The following is a 16,132-nucleotide window of genomic DNA, read 5'->3' as shown; positions in this document are numbered from 1 at the left end:
TAAGAGACATGGACAAGAGAGTGGTGGTTACCAGGGGTGGGGGGAGGGAGGATGCAGGAGGGAGGGAGGGAGAGAGTTAGGGGGAGGGGGAGGGGCACAGAGAAAACTAGACAGAGGGTGACGGAGGACAATCTGACTCTGGGTGAGGGGTATGCAACATAATTTAATGACAAGATAACCTAGACATGTTTTCTTTGAATATATGTACCCTGAAATATTAATGTCATCCCATTAACATTAATAAAAATTTATTAAAAAAATAAAAAATAAATAAAAAAAAAAAAAACAAAAAAAAAAACTTGCCTTTGCTATGACCATCAATAAGTCTCAGGGCCAAACACTTAAGCGTGTTGGCATTTTTTTACCTGAGCCTGCATTTGGACACGGTCAACTTTATGTTGCCTGTTCAAGAGTTCGTGAAAGAATGGACGTAAAATTAAAAATAATTGGTGGTCCTCTGCAAGGCGAGCTTAAAAATGATGGAAAGATCTACACAAGAAATGTTGTATACAAAGAGATCTTTGACATGTGAATTAACATTTTATTATTTAAATCACCTTTATTTATTGAGCTAGCGGTGGCTCTTAAGAAATGTACCGCCAGTGGTTTCCTTCATTGCACTCTACTTTAAGCAATTAAGCAAGTAGAAGGGGGAAACCCGTGGGGCACTAAGCAAAGGGGCGTCCTCGCTGCCTGCCCTGGGTAATTCAGTTTGAATTAGCAGACACCTTTGCACAAATCATTTTAATTACAATTTATAATATTTAGAACAGCGGTCATTTTGTATGACCGCCGGGCTTTCTAGTTGTCTTATAGGACTATTGTAAGAATTTTTTTTAATTGATTTTTAGAGCGAGAGGAAGAGAGAGAGACCGAGACAAAGAGAAAGAAATATCAGCTTGTTCTTCCACCTATTCATGCCATCATTGGTTGACTCTTGTATGTGTCCTGACCTGGGATCAAACCTGCAACCTGGGCTTTAACCAACTGAGCTACCTGACCAGGGCCAAGAATTTTTTAAAAAATAATACAAGTAAAGAATGCCTGGCCTTTTGCCAGGTAGCTCAGTTTGTTAGACTATTGTCTTGATTCACCACGATTGCAGTTCGGTCCCTGGTCAGGACATACAATCAACCAATGAATGCCTAAATAAGTGGGACAACAAATAAGGTGCTTTTCTCTTTCTCTCTCTCTCTCTCTCTCTCTCTTTCTCCTTCTCCTTCTTCTTCTCTTTAAGAACCAATAGAAATACATAATATTCAGTAATAAAAGCAAAAAAATGTAAAACATAATTTAGTATCTTTAAAGAAAATCTCTTTAGTAAAACAACAATCTATTATTACTGTAATTTATTCCAGATACTACCCCCAATAATATTTTGCATCATGAGGTGACACAAAATTCTGTCAAACCAATTATCTCAAACCTTTTCACTACTTGATTTATTTGGGCAACCCATTACCACATAGTTTCTGTTGCATATTACATCTTTTATAAGGTAATCAACACTAAGAGATAGTTGAGAAAATAATACTATTCTAGCTTTCTCCACATATTTTGACAATGGAGCCACTCTACTGAGTACACTTGAAAGAGCTCAAATCTTACAAATTATTAGGCTGGTTTTTTTTAATTATGGAAAATAAACTTTTATTGAACCTCTCTCTTCAGGCTTATGTTTGAACTCTTCTCTGTGATAAGCCATCAAAGTGCTACATTTTCTTGACATTTTATTATATATTAATTCAAATGTAAGTCCTTTTTATAATTTCTTTGTTTTATAAACATTTAGTTAATGCCCCTTCCGATTTCAATTTTTCCCAGTATGAATTCCCTTATTAGGTCAGATGGTGAAACATAGTTGTTCACTTCTGCATTCTGGAATATAGAAGAATTAACTAGTCCAAATACATCTACCTCCAACCGTAAATCAATCTCTTAAAATTAAATTTCTGAAAACATTTATTCCACATCATAATATCTGAAGCACTTTTTTGAAAAGAGTTTCCAAAGAAAAAAATAAAGCTTATAAACTTATTTGGAGTATAGAAAGCTTTACTTGACATATAGGTATCAAAATCTCATCCATAAAAGGTTACTAATCATTTAGAATTTCCACTGTTGAAAGGAAATAATCTCTAGCATAAACACATTTTTTCTTGCCATTCAAATATCTTAGGATTATTAAACTTAAAACTATAATGGCAGTGTCCACAGGTAGAATTATTATCTACATAGGTAAGCCAGAATAATCAAGCCAAAACTATTGTAAGAATAATATCAAAGAAATACTCTTGGTACCTTAATATTATTTATTTATTTACTTATTTATTTATTTATTTATTTGAGAGCAAGAGAGATAGACTCCCACATGCATCTTGACCGGGATCTATCCAGAAACCTCCACCTGGGGGGTCCATGCTCAAACCAAGTCAGCCTCTGTCTGCAGGAAAGGAAGAGAGAGAGAAGTAGGAGAAGGAGGGGAAGAGAAGCAGATGGTTAATTCTCATGTTTGCCTAGACTTGAGATCAAACCCAGAATGTCAGGATGCCGAACCGATGCTCTTATCCACTGAGCAAATCAGCCCGGCTGGCACCTTAATTTTAATGCTTAATATAGAGCACCACACCATAAACAGAATCATAGGAGAATACTGGTCCATGCCAGTCAACTGAAGAATGGCACTGGCTAGTTAACAGTCATCAATGCTTACTGCACTGCCAGTTTTTCTAACCAAGAACTGGAAGAAATGCAAGTTAAAGGTGGCTCACTGAAGAAAAAGAAAGAAAACCACCTACTATATTGTTTTAGGGAGTTCTGCTCTCCTCTGTTGAGTCCAGTTAAAGCATTTTATGTAATTGTTCAAATAAAACTTGGCAAAAAGTAAAAGGAAATTCCATTTAAATCAAATGAAATAGATCTGTTTAAAGAGGTAACTCATTTCCACTTTTTTTGATGTTAGGTTCTTTCCCACGGGTTATTATAGAACAGTGCAACTTTGAAAGCATTTAGGTATTTATTTAAGTTTAGTTATCTTTAGGGCCAGAAGACTTGGTGGAATAAAACTTATAGATTTCTTCAGGTGTTTATTACACCTTCCCAAACCCATTCAAATTTTCTACTAATTAAACTTTAAAGTATTCCTTTCTTTGTTATTTCTTTCTTTGTTTTATGTTTTTTAGGGGGAATCTGTGTTGACAAATTTCAAGATATGCACATTAATTAACAGAAAGAACACATAGTTCTTTATTTTCTTTCTATTAAATCCAGTCAGGTGTGTCATATCTATATAAATAAAAATGTAAATGTTCGTTTGTTCAAAATCTTAAATCTCCGAAAGTTCTTTACTGATTGCTTTGAAATTTTGACACAACGTTGCATTCGAATAAGTGCTCTTTTTTATATATGTACTATTATATAGCTATAGATGTTACACCTGTGACAGGTAAAAACATGCTCTTTTTGAAAAACAGCGCCATCTGTTGGACATAAAAGCAACACATGCTACACTAAATATTTTACGATTCCATTTCAATGTTTCCAATTTACGATCCATTTACATGCAGCCAGACTTGAGAGTGCATGGTTGTGAGCACGGTGATCGTGTTCTGCAGCTTCAGATCTGCTTTGTTCTCAATAGAATGAACATGACAGGCTGAGAGTGGCTGAAAGACGTCAACGAGAAACAGCAGATCAGCTTCAAACATGACTCCATGCTCAGCAATCACGCGATTACAATCGCCTTGCATTCCAGTACAACCCAGCTGACGATTATAGTTTGAGCCGGCATGTTCTCATTGGCACTATGACTGAAGTGTGTCCTTACTGCAAGGATCTGAAATTTAATGGAGAAAGGAAAGAAATGTGTTGCACCCCTGGGAAAATTAAACTGCCTCAACTTGGAGAACCGCCAGAGCCATTAAAAACTTTGCTTGCCGGATATACCGCCAAATCAAAGCATTTCCTAGCTAACATCAGGAAATAGAACTCATGCTTCCAAATGACGTCGTTCAGCATAGAAATCGTAACAGCTCAATTTATGCCAACTTTCAAAGTGAAAGGACAAATTTATCATAAAGCCAGCTCCCTGCTTTCGTTCCCAGATGGTCAACATAAATTCCTACAAATGTATTTCATCGGTGATGGCAATGATGAATTGAATGCACGCTGCAGAATTTCTACCGGCATAAAAAGGTCCATCGTTTCCCAACTGCTAGAGTTTCTTCACAGAAAAAACAATTTAGTTGTGTTTGTTCAAAACAGCAATTGACATGATGCCATCTGATACACACAAGATTGTTATTTATGCTGACAAAACGGCTGCTGGAGAACATGTGTGAAGATTCAATGCTCCAACTATAGATGAAGTGGCAATTGTTATAGTTGGAGATCAATTCCACCCTAGAGATATTGTTCTTCATCAGAGAAACAATCAATTGACAAAAGTTGCAGAAACTCATTGATGCTACGATGCCCTGCAACATCCAATCACTTTTGGGATGGTGCCAATGGATATCACTTCAATATTAAGATGATAAATCCAGTCAGTGGCAAAGAAACAAATATGAAATGCAATGCAATGAACTATTATTCATACCAATTAATGATTCGAGAGAATAAAGACAATCACATTTTGAAATGCTGTCAACTGTTTCATCAATACATCATAGATATGTATGCAAAAATCAAAACAGAATGTTTGATATTCATCCGTTTGAATCAGACCAAGCTTTGCTCTGAAGAATACATTCATTTGCAAGATGCAGTTGTAAATGACAGTAATACAACTAACATTAAAAGATTAACAATTTTGCCATCTTCATATATAAGCAGTCCACATCATATGCATGAGTATGCTCAAGATGCAATTGCATATATTCCTCACTATGGGCGTCCAGACCTATTCATTACATTCACATGCAATCCAGCTTGGGACGATATACAACAGCTCTTACTTCCTAGCCAATTGCCGGTGAGTAGGCATGACATCACAGCACATGTTTTCAGACAGAAGCTGAAATCGCTGATGGATTTCATGGTAAAACATGAAGTGTTTGGGTATGTGTGCTGTAAAAAATTAATGAGCAATGTCGTAGAAGCAACAATCTTGACAGGACCTTTCAAAGGTGAAGATGTCCTCATTTCTCGCATTCCTATGATTCCAATGGATGTGCCATTTCAATTTAAGAGATTGCAATTCCCAATGCAATTGGCGTTTGCAATCACCATCAACAAGGTCAGGGCCAATCTTTAGAATTGTGCGCTTTAGATCTACACATGGATTGCTTCTCACATGGACAATTATATGTTACGTGTTCTAGACTTGGCAAACCAGACAATCTCTATATCTGCACAGACAATGGAACAACAAAAAATATTGTATACCCACAAGCATTGTGAAATTAAATATATTAGAAACATGCGCTTTCTCTTTTTTTTTCTTTTCTATTTAACCAGATTGAGTCACAGCAACGCGTGGCCTCATACAGTTAGTGCATTTATAAAAATAAAACTAGCTTTTACAGTCTCACAAGAAACAAGTGTTTAGTTTTCAGGAATTTTGCAGTTTTAAAATGTTGGCTTTCTCTCAGTTATGGTGAAAGTATTTATACCATGGAAATTGGCAAATGCTACAAATCAGGGTTTTTTCCCTGAGAGAACTTATTGTTAAACATTAGTATACCACTGTCTAAGTCCTATGCAGATTAACTCTGAAAGAAATGAAAATATACCTTTAGCTACTAAGAGAGAACAGTTCTGGAATGGAATGATAAATTTTAATTTTTTAACTTTAGGTGTATTTGGGATATTCAGGGTCTAACAGAATAATATTTTTTTCATTTCCAATGTAACAGAATCATACCTTTTATGGTAATCCTTGCTCTACTGTATTCATATTAGGATTCTAATGTTTGCAAGTCTTTGTCACTTGCTATTTATTAGTTTATTGATTTAAAAAGTCATAAGTCACAAATTTTCATCTTCCATGTCAGAATTTTACACTACCTATAAGTCAATGCTTTATAAATATATTTATGTTGTTGTTGATAATAAAGATAATTTAAACAAACTGATAATGAAAACTAACCTCTTGGCTGGTTCTTCATCCTTGTCCAAATCTAGTTAATATTTTAATACTCATTTTAAACACAAATATAGAACCCTGGCCAGTTGACTTTGTGGTAGTGTCCACATGGCATTTAGAAGTCCTGAGTTCAATTGCTGGTCAGGGCACACAGGAGAAGCATCCAGCTGCTTCTCCACCCTTCTTCCTCTCCTTCCTCTCTGTCTCTCTTCTCCTCCCTGCCTGCAGCCATGGCTCAATAGGAGCGAGGTGGCCCCAGGCACTGTGGATGGCTCCAGAAAAGAAAAAAAATGGCCCGGATTGCAACAGAGCATGGGTCCCCAGATGGATAGAGCATCGCCCCCTAGTGGGCTTGCCGGGTGGATCCTGGTCCTGGTGTATGCCGGAGTCTGTCTCTGCCTCCCCTTCCTTCACTAAAACAAAAACAAAAAAACAATAAAGACAAAAATAGCTCAGATTTTAGATACTTTAAGTTCTTTAAAAGTAAGATAATCTACTTTATGTAAATTCAAGATATTTTTTATTTTGATTACCACTTCATTGTAATAAAACAGTTTTATCCCATTAGATAAAATAGCAAGTTAAAACCACTTATTTTGAAATAAGACAACAGATACTTAACTTCTGGTTAAATTTTGATTATTTGGCTTTACCCTTAAAAGCCTGGTCCTATCATTGTAATATCTGTACTACAGGGCATTCAGAATTAATTTGAATAGCTTCCAATGAATCAAAATTTTCTGTATAGTTGCCATATCTAGCAAATAAAAACAGAGAACTCCCACTTAAATTTGAATTTCAGATATTTCAAATATTACACGAGATATATTTACACAGAAAAATTATTTATTGTCTAGGAAAGTCAATTCAACTGGGCATCCTGTATTTTATCAGGCAACACTAAGTTCTCAGGTTTATCTTAGATTCCTTAGGTCAAGGACCCTAAACCAGATGAACTTAAATCATGGGTTTGAGAGAGTTGGTAAATACAGTACCTAAAACAGGATGTAAAAGACTTTTAATAGATGTGTTTGTAGATTTTTCTGGGGAACAAAAACATAGCTTTTATCAGTGACCGTTAAAAATTTTTTTTAATTGATTGATTGGCTTGAGAGAGAGAGAGAAAGGCAGGAAGAGAGAGAAAGAAACACCAATTTTGTTGTTCTACCTATTTATGCATTTATTGGTTGATTCTTGTATGTGCCCTGACCCAGGATCAAACCTACAACCTTGGTGTATCTGGACGATGCTCCACCCAATTGAGCTACCTGGCCAGGGCTTATTAATGACACTTAATGAAAAGTTTGCTTCAAAATTTCTTGGAGAGCTTGTAAAAAATGTGTGCCAAAAAAACTGAAGACAGTGGGTAGAGAATGCTATTACTTTTGTTTAACAGAGGGAGAAACATTTTATTACACGTTTATATGCATAGAATCACTCTGGAAGAACTCACAAGAAGCAGGAAGCAGTGCTTACTGGGACAAAAATAATTCTTACTTTTCACTATTACTCTCTTGTACCATTTAATTTTATGACATTGGCCATATTTTATCTATTTAAAAATACAAAAACAGGTCTTGGCCAGCGGCTCAGTGGGTAGGGCGTCCACTGGGCATATGGACATCCTAGGTTCGATTCCTGATCAGCGCACACAGGAGAAGTGACCAACTACTTCTCTTCCCTATCTCTCTCCCTCAGCAGTGGCTCAACTGGAGCGTGGGCCCCAGTGCTGAGGATAGTTGGTTGATCTGAGCACATCAGCCTCAGGTGCTAAAAATAGCTTGGTACCCAAGCATGGCCCCAGAAGGGGTTGCCGGGTAGATCTTGGTTGGGGTGCATGTGGGAGTCTAACTATCTCCTCATTTCTCTCAAAAATAAATAAATATATATTTTAAAAATAAAAATACAAAAACAATATAAAAATAACAACAGTGAACAGGCTTCACTCTAGGTCTCTTCAGCCAGAATTTTAAAATTTTTAGTGACTGGGCCATAAGGTCTGTGTGTGTTTCTTAGTTTGGTTTTTTTTTTTTTTTTTAACTCCATAGTGTATTTTGATTATACCTCAAAATCACTCACACACTATTCAATGACATTTGCTGAAAGACACATAGAGATGCACACATAACATATACCACACACATACACCCCAACCCCTGTATATCCCAGGGAAGACCCAGCAAATTAATTATTCACTTCAGCTACACTGGAGAGGTTCTCTGTAGAACTGACAGGGGGTGATTCAGACCAGTCCACATTTAGGGGTGGTGAGACAGGAAATTTCTCAATGTTTAAGTTGAAGGCTCAGGATAGTAGTCTCCTAATTAATATTTTTGCCACTACATTATGCCATGGAGTAATTGAGTACATAGTTCCTTATTCCTCAATTAAATAGCCTGTCTTTTCTGCACTTCTAGTGTGTGGAGCCAGGATTAGCAATGACCTGCTACTTCTGCAAACTCTTCTATGTGTTCTGGCATTGTAGGAATTTGCCCAGCCTGCTTCAAAGAGACAGCCCCACCTATTCACAATTTACCTCGTTCTACCCACTGCCCAGCAAATAGCATTCAATGTTCAAGGAAAGGCTACAATTCTTAGTGGTTAAACCTACAGAGAGAAAATATGCACCCAGCTGAGTGTGTTAGAATGACCCACTACTTGGGTCATTCTCCTGAAGTCACCCTGAAAAAGGGTCTCTTCCTTATCCATGCTTCTCTTCATGTCAGCAAAATTGGCAGGAAAGACTTTCTTCATAAGCAAACATACAACTGAGAAAAAAATTTTATTCTCTTTTCTTAGTGTACTATTTCTGGTCCAGAGAAAAGGAATGCCACAAATTACATGACTGTACCACAATATATGCAATGCACTTGATTTCATTTGTAAAAATCTCTGACATTAGCCCCAGCTGGTTGGCTCAGTGGTAGAGCGTTGGCCTGGTGTGTAGAAGTCTCAGCTTCGATTCCCAGCCAGGACACACAGGAGAAGCGCCCATCTGCTTCTCCACCCTTCCCCCTCTCCTTTCTCTGTCTCTCTCTTCCCTCCCGCAGCCAAGGCTCCATTGAACCAAAGTTGGCCCAGGCGCTGAGGATGGCTCCATGGCCTCCGCCTCAGGCACTAAAATGGCTCCAGTTGCAATGGAGCAACACCCCAGATGGGCAGAGCATCACTCTCTAGTGGCCTTGCCGGGTGGATCCTGGTCAGGCACATGCAGGAGTGTCTTTCTGCCTCCGTGCTTCTCACTTCAGAAGATACAAAAAACAAAAACAAAAAAACTCTGACAGTATAATGAACCTGTGTCCTAGAAAATAGGGTCCAATACCCCTCTACTGACAGTAATGCTGGGGTTCCTGGAGATCCTTCTCCAGCCTCCAAAAAATCCCTTGATAATCTTAAATGTTTTCTTGGTTGAAAGGATCCAGGATAATGACTCCAAAATCCATACGCTGGTATTTTTAAGAAAAAGAAATGTTACAGAACTGTGAATTTTGTGTTTACTCTAGATATGTCAACATTCAAGAACCTTCGCAATATGGCCTCTAAGCTCTCCTCCTATCTCCAATCACTCTCTGCCATTGTTCCTAAACTTCAGCCATACCCAACTGCACTTACTTCCATGACTGCCTGGGTACTTTCTCTGCTTCTGTAAATGTGTTCCTCTTCATCTGGCTTACTCTTACCACTTCTCAAAAACTCACCTCAGAGCCCTGGCCGGTTTGCTCAGTGGTAGAGCATTAGCCTGTCATGTGGATGTCCTGGGTTCGATTCCTAGTTAGGGCATACAGGAGAAGCAACCATCCATCTGCTTCTGCTTCTCCACCTCTCCTCCTTCTCTCTTTCTCTCTCACTCTCTCTCTCTCTTTCTCTCTCTCTCTGTTCTCCTCCCAAAGCCATGGCTCAATTGATTAGAGTACATTGGCCCTGGGCATTGAGGACAGTTCTATGGAGACTCTGCCTCAGTCACTAAAAATAGCTTGATTGCAAGCATGGCCCCAGATGGGCTGAGAATAGGCCCCAGACAGGGGTTGCCAGGCAGATCCTGATCAGGGCACATGCAGAGTCTGTCTCTCTATTTCCCCTCTTCTCACTTAGAAAAGAAAAAAAAATAACAACTCACCTCACAGGTGATGCCTCTGAGAAGCCTTCCACGTATCTCCCTCTTTTTTTCTCTCCTGATTTTAAACTCGGTGCTCCTTTGTATGTTACCATTTTTAGTACCTGCCTCTAAGCAGATAGCAATTCAAATAGTCTTTTAACCTGTCTGTCTCACCTTGGCCAGTTGGCTCAGCAGTGAAGAGTTGGTCTGGCATGTGGATGTCTTCAGTTCAATTCCTGGTCAGGGCACACAGGAGAAGCACCCATCTGCTTCTCCACCTCTTCCCCCTCCCCCTTCTCTCTCTCTTCCCCTCCTGTATCCATACCTCAAATGATTCAAGCAGGCTGGCCCCAGGCACTAAAGATGGCACCATGACCTCACCTCAGGCTCTAGAATAGCTCAGTTGCTGAGCAACAGAGCAGCGGCTCCAGATGGGCAGAGCATCGCCAAGTAGGGGGCTTGCCATGTGGATCCCTGTCAGGGAGTCTGACTCTCTGCCTCCTTGCCTCTCACTTAATAAAATAAATTTTAAAAAGTAACTTCTCTGTCTCTTTTGAGGACAGCAGAATTCCTGGCACAAAATAGGTATTTAATTAATGTTTAATAAATGAATATTAAATGTTCTCAAATAAATGAAAATTCACATTCTACATAGCTTTAAAGTGATGTAGGTAAAACATATTTCTGGCATTGATTTTTATATTCTTTTTTAAATTTTTATATTTTTTTATTTCAAATACTACTTTCCCATTCTTAACTTATTTGCTTTTAAATTACTAATAAACTAGAATTAAAATATAATTTAAAAGAAATCTTAAAATAAAAATTATGGAATAAAGTTCTTTTTGTTTGTTTGTTTGTTTTTTGTTTTGTTTTTTTTGTATTTTTCTGAAGCTGGAAACAGGGAGAGACAGTCAGACAGACTCCCGCATGCGCCCAACCGGAATCCACCCGGCACGCCCACCAGGGGGCGATTCTCTGCCCATCAGGGGGCAATGCTCTGTTGCGACCAGAGCCACTCTAGCGCCTGGGGCAGAGGCCAAGGAGCCATCCCAGCGCCGGGGCCATCTTTGCTCCAATGGAGCCTCGGCTGCAGGAGGGGAAGAGAGAGACAGAGAGGAAGGAGAGGGGGAGGGGTGGAGAATCATATGGGCGCTTCTCTTGTGTGCCCTGGCCGGGAATCGAACCCGGGACTTCTGCACGCCAGGCTGACGCTCTACCACTGAGCCAACCGGCCAGGGCCGGAATAAAGTTCTTAATTAAACTCTTTTGTACAGGAAAACAATTGATAATAGCTAATCATTTTTACATGTATACAAAGCACAGAAATTTTTATAGATTTAAAAAAATGAATAAATGCCCTCCAACTTAAAATTTTTTTTTTTTGGAAATTACACATAAAAATGGCATCAGTTAGGTACCATTTTCAAAATTGTTTAGAAAGCCAGGTTAAAAGAAACTTTAAAAATTAGTAAAAGGGCCTGACCTGTGGTGGCGCAGTGGATGGGGCGTCAACCTGGAATGCTGAGGTCACAGGTTTAAAACCCTGGGCCTGCCCGGTCAAGGCACATGTAGGAGTTGATGCTTCCTGCTCCTCCCTTCTTTCTCTCTCTCTTCTCTAAAATGAATAAATAAAGATTTTTAAAAATTAAAAAAAATTAGTAAAAGGAATGTAGACAGACCAAAGTAAGCATGACTTAAATTCCTGCAAAAGATTATCAGTGGCAAGTCGAGCATTTATTAAATAATCTACAAAAAGGAAGTAAGCTTAAGGCTGATAATTTTTAAGGTATGAAGAAAGTCCATTCAGCTATGATTCCCAAACTTTTACTCTAAACATGTTATCTCTTTCTACGGTTGTTTTCCTAAAGAATTATACTTGCAAATATATAATTAATTAAAATAATACATTTAAATGTATTTAAGTACAAAGGATAATTTGGCAAGGCTTACACAGAAAGACAGCAAGATAAGGCCTCTGTGAAAATATATAATCATAAACTTCAAAAAAATAGTAAACAAGTTAATCTACATTAAAGCATGTTATAAAGTACAGAAATAATTTTAGAATACAACACCACTTTGTTTAAACCACACAATAAACTTTTAAAATTATAAATCTTTTAAAAAATATCTGGAAAAAATATATCTGGAGATAGGATTCATATTTTTGTGGGTTATTATTTTTTTATCTTTTATCAAGCCTACTTAAATAGAAAAAAGAACACTTGATTTTATATTGTTGAGCTTGTTTTCTAAAGATGGAATGTGTTTGTGTTTTGCCAGCCTGATGGCAACATCTTCAAAGGTTTGGATCAGGTCAGTCACAAGGCAGATTAATACAAGCTTTGAGATTGATTAATTGATTTTACAGTGTCATCAGGATCATCTCTAAGCCTATTAATCTGCTTGACTTCAAGCAAATTCTTTGTTTATTCTTTACTTTAAATTTCCCCAAGAAAGAAGAGTTTTATTTTTCTATTTTTATTTTTGAAGTTTTTAATTTCTTTTTCTTTCTTTTTTTAGTTGATTTATATTTACTGTGTTTACATAGATTCTAGTGTCCCCCTGAATGCATCTCCCCTCTCCCCTGTGTTTCCCTCAACATCCTTTTTGCCCCCCTTCCCCCAACACCCTCCCTCCTTTCCTCCAGGATTTGCTTTTTTGCTCTCTATAACGCTGTGTTATGTGTATACAATGTCACCAATCTCTTTCCCTTCTCTGATCCCATCCTCTCATCCCCTTTCCTTCTGTCCGCTTTCCCTCTGGTCCCTTTGATCCCGCCTCTGCCTCTATTCTGTTCCTCAGTTCACATTGTTCATTGGATTCCTCAAATGAGTGAGCTCATATAATATTTTTCTTTCTCTGCCTGGTTTATTTCACTTAAGATAATAGTTTCCAGGTCCATCCATGTTGTCTCTAAAAATAGTACTTCCTTCTTTTTCATGGCCCCATAGTATTCCATTCTGTATATGTACCACTGCTTTTTAATCCACTCGTCCACTGATGGACACTTGGGCTGTTTCCAGGTCTTGGCTATTGTGAACAATGCTGCCATAAACATGGGGCTGCATTTCTTCTTTTGAATCAGTGATGTGGTGTTCTTGGGATATATTCCTAAAAGTGGGATAGCTGGGTCTAAAGGAAGTTCCATTTTTAATTTTTTGAGGAATCTCCATACTGTTTTTCACAGTGGCTACACCAGACTGCATTCACACATCCTTGCCAGCACTTATTCTATGTTATTTTGTTAATGAGCGCCATTCTGACTGGTGTGAGGTGGTATCTCATTGTGGTTTTAATTTGCATTTCTCTAATGACTAGTGATGTTGAACATTTTTTCATATGCCTATTGGCCATCTGTATGTCCTCTTTGGAGAAGTGTCTATGCATTTCTTCTGCCCATTTTTTAATTGGATTGTTTATCTTCCTAGTGTTGAGTTTTACAAGTTCTTTATAAATTTTGGTTATTAACCCCTTATCATACTTATTGTCGAATATGTTCTCACATTGTGTGGTTTGTCTTTTTATTTTGTTCATATTGTCTTTAGCTGTGCAAAAGCTTTTTAGTTTGATATAGTCCCATTTGTTCATCCTGTTCTTTTTTTTTTTTTTTTTTTCATTTTTCTGAAGCTGGAAACAGGGAGAGACAGTCAGACAGACTCCCGCATGCGCCCGACCGGGATCCACCCGGCACGCCCACCAGGGGGCTACGCTCTGCCCACCAGGCAGCGATGCTCTGCCCCTCCGGGGTGTCGCCATGTTGTGACCAGAGCCACTCTAGCGCCTGAGGCAGAGGCCACAGAGCCATCCCCAGCGCCCGGGCCATCCTTGCTCCAATGGAGCCTCGGCTGCGGGAGGGGAAGAGAGAGACAGAGAGGAAAGCGCGGCGGAGGGGTGGAGAAGCAAATGGGCGCTTCTCCTGTGTGCCCTGGCCGGGAATCGAACCCGGGTCCTCCGCACGCTAGGCCAATGCTCTACCGCTGAGCCAACCGGCCAGGGCCCATTTGTTCATCCTGTTCTTTATTTCACTTGCCCGTGGAGATAAATCAGCAAATATATTGCTGCGAGAGATGTCAGAGAGCTTACTGCCTATGTTTTCTTCTAAGATGCTTAGGGTTTCATGACTTACATTTAAATCTTTTATACATTTTGAGTTTATTTTTGTGAATGGTGTAAGTTGGTGATCTAGTTTCATTTTTTTACAGGTAGCTGTCCAATTTTCCCAACACCATTTGTTAAAGAGGCTGTCTTTACTCTATTGCATGCTCTTACCTCCTTTGTCAAATATCTATTGTCCATGAAGGTGTGGGTTTATTTCTGGGTTCTCTGTTCTGTTCCATTGATCTATATGCCTGTTCTTATGCCAGTACTAAGCTGTTTTGAGTACAATGGCCTTATAGTATAAATTGATATCAGGAAGTGTGATACCACCCAATTTATTCTTCTTTTTCAAGATTGCTGAAGCTATTTGTGTTCTTTTTTAGTTCCATATGCATTTTTGGTTTATTCTATATCTTTGAAGTATATCATTGGTATTTTAATTGGTATTGCATTGAATTTATAAATTGCTTTGAATAATATAGACATTTTAATGATGTTTATTCTTCCTATCCATGAACACAGTATATGCTTCCACTTTTTTGTATCTTCCTTGATTTCTTTTATCAATGTTTTATAATTTCCCGAGTACAAGTCTTGGTTAAATTTACTTCTAGGTACTCTATTTTCTTTGTTGTTCTTGCAATAGTGAAGGGGATTGTTTTCTTAATTTCTCTTTCAGACAGATCATTGTTGGTGTATAGAAATGCCTCTAATTTCTGAATATTAATTTTCCATCCTGCCGTTTTGCTGAATTCATTTATCATCAGGTACTGTAGTTTCTTGACTGGGACTTTAGGAATTTTCTATGTACAGTATCATATCATCAGCAAATAATGATAGTTTTGCTCCTTTTCCAATTTGAATGCCTTTTATTTCTTCTTGTCTGATTGCTGTGGTTAGAACTTACAGAACTATGTTGAATAAGAGTGGTGAGCCTGACCAGGCAGTGGCGCAGTGGATAGAGTGTCGAACTAGGATGCGGAAGACCCAGGTTCAAGACCCCGAGGTTGCCAGCTTGAGCAGGGGCTCAACTGGCTTCAGCAAAGCTCACCATCTTGGACCCAAGGTTGCTGGCTCAAGCAAGGAGTTACTCAGTCTGCTGAAGGCCCACAGTCAAGGCACATATAAGAAAGCAATCAATGAAAAACTAAAGTGTCGCAACAAAAAACTGATGATTGATGCTTCTCATGTCTCTGCGTTCCTGTCTGTCTGTCCCTATCTATCCCTCTCTCTGACTCTCTCTCTGTCTCTGTAAAAAAAAAAAAAAAAAAAAAAAAAGAGTGGTAAAGGGGGTACCCATGCCTTGTTCTTGATCTTAAGGGGATTGCTTTTCATTTTTGCCCATTGTTTATGATGTTGTTGGCTGTTGGTTTATCATAGATGACCTTTATCATGTTGAGGTATGTTCCTTGTATTCCCACTTTGCTAAGAGTTTTGATCATAAATGGGTCCTGGATTTTTTTTTTTTTTTTTTTTTTGTATTTCTCTGAAGTTGGAAATGGGGAGGCAGTCAGACAGACTCCTGCATGCGCCCGACCGGGATCCACCTGGCACGCCCACCACGGGGCGATGCTCTGCCCATCTTGGGGCGTCGCTCTGCCACAACCAGAGCCATTCTGCGCCTGAGGCAGAGGCCACAGAGCCATCCTCAGTGCCCGGGCAAACGCTGCTCCAATGCAGCCTTGGCTGTGGGAGGAGAAGAGAGAGACAGAGAGGAAGGAGAGGGGAAGGGGTGGAGAAGCAGATGGGCGCTTCTCCTGTGTGCCCTGTCCAGGAATCGAACCTGGGACTCCCGCACGTCAGGCTGACGCTCTACCACTGAGCCAACCGGCCAGGGCTTGCTGGAT

This window comes from Saccopteryx bilineata, chromosome 3 (genome assembly GCF_036850765.1).
Source record: "Saccopteryx bilineata isolate mSacBil1 chromosome 3, mSacBil1_pri_phased_curated, whole genome shotgun sequence".
Lineage (NCBI taxonomy): Eukaryota > Metazoa > Chordata > Mammalia > Chiroptera > Emballonuridae > Saccopteryx > Saccopteryx bilineata.
This window is presented reverse-complemented; position numbering follows the sequence as displayed.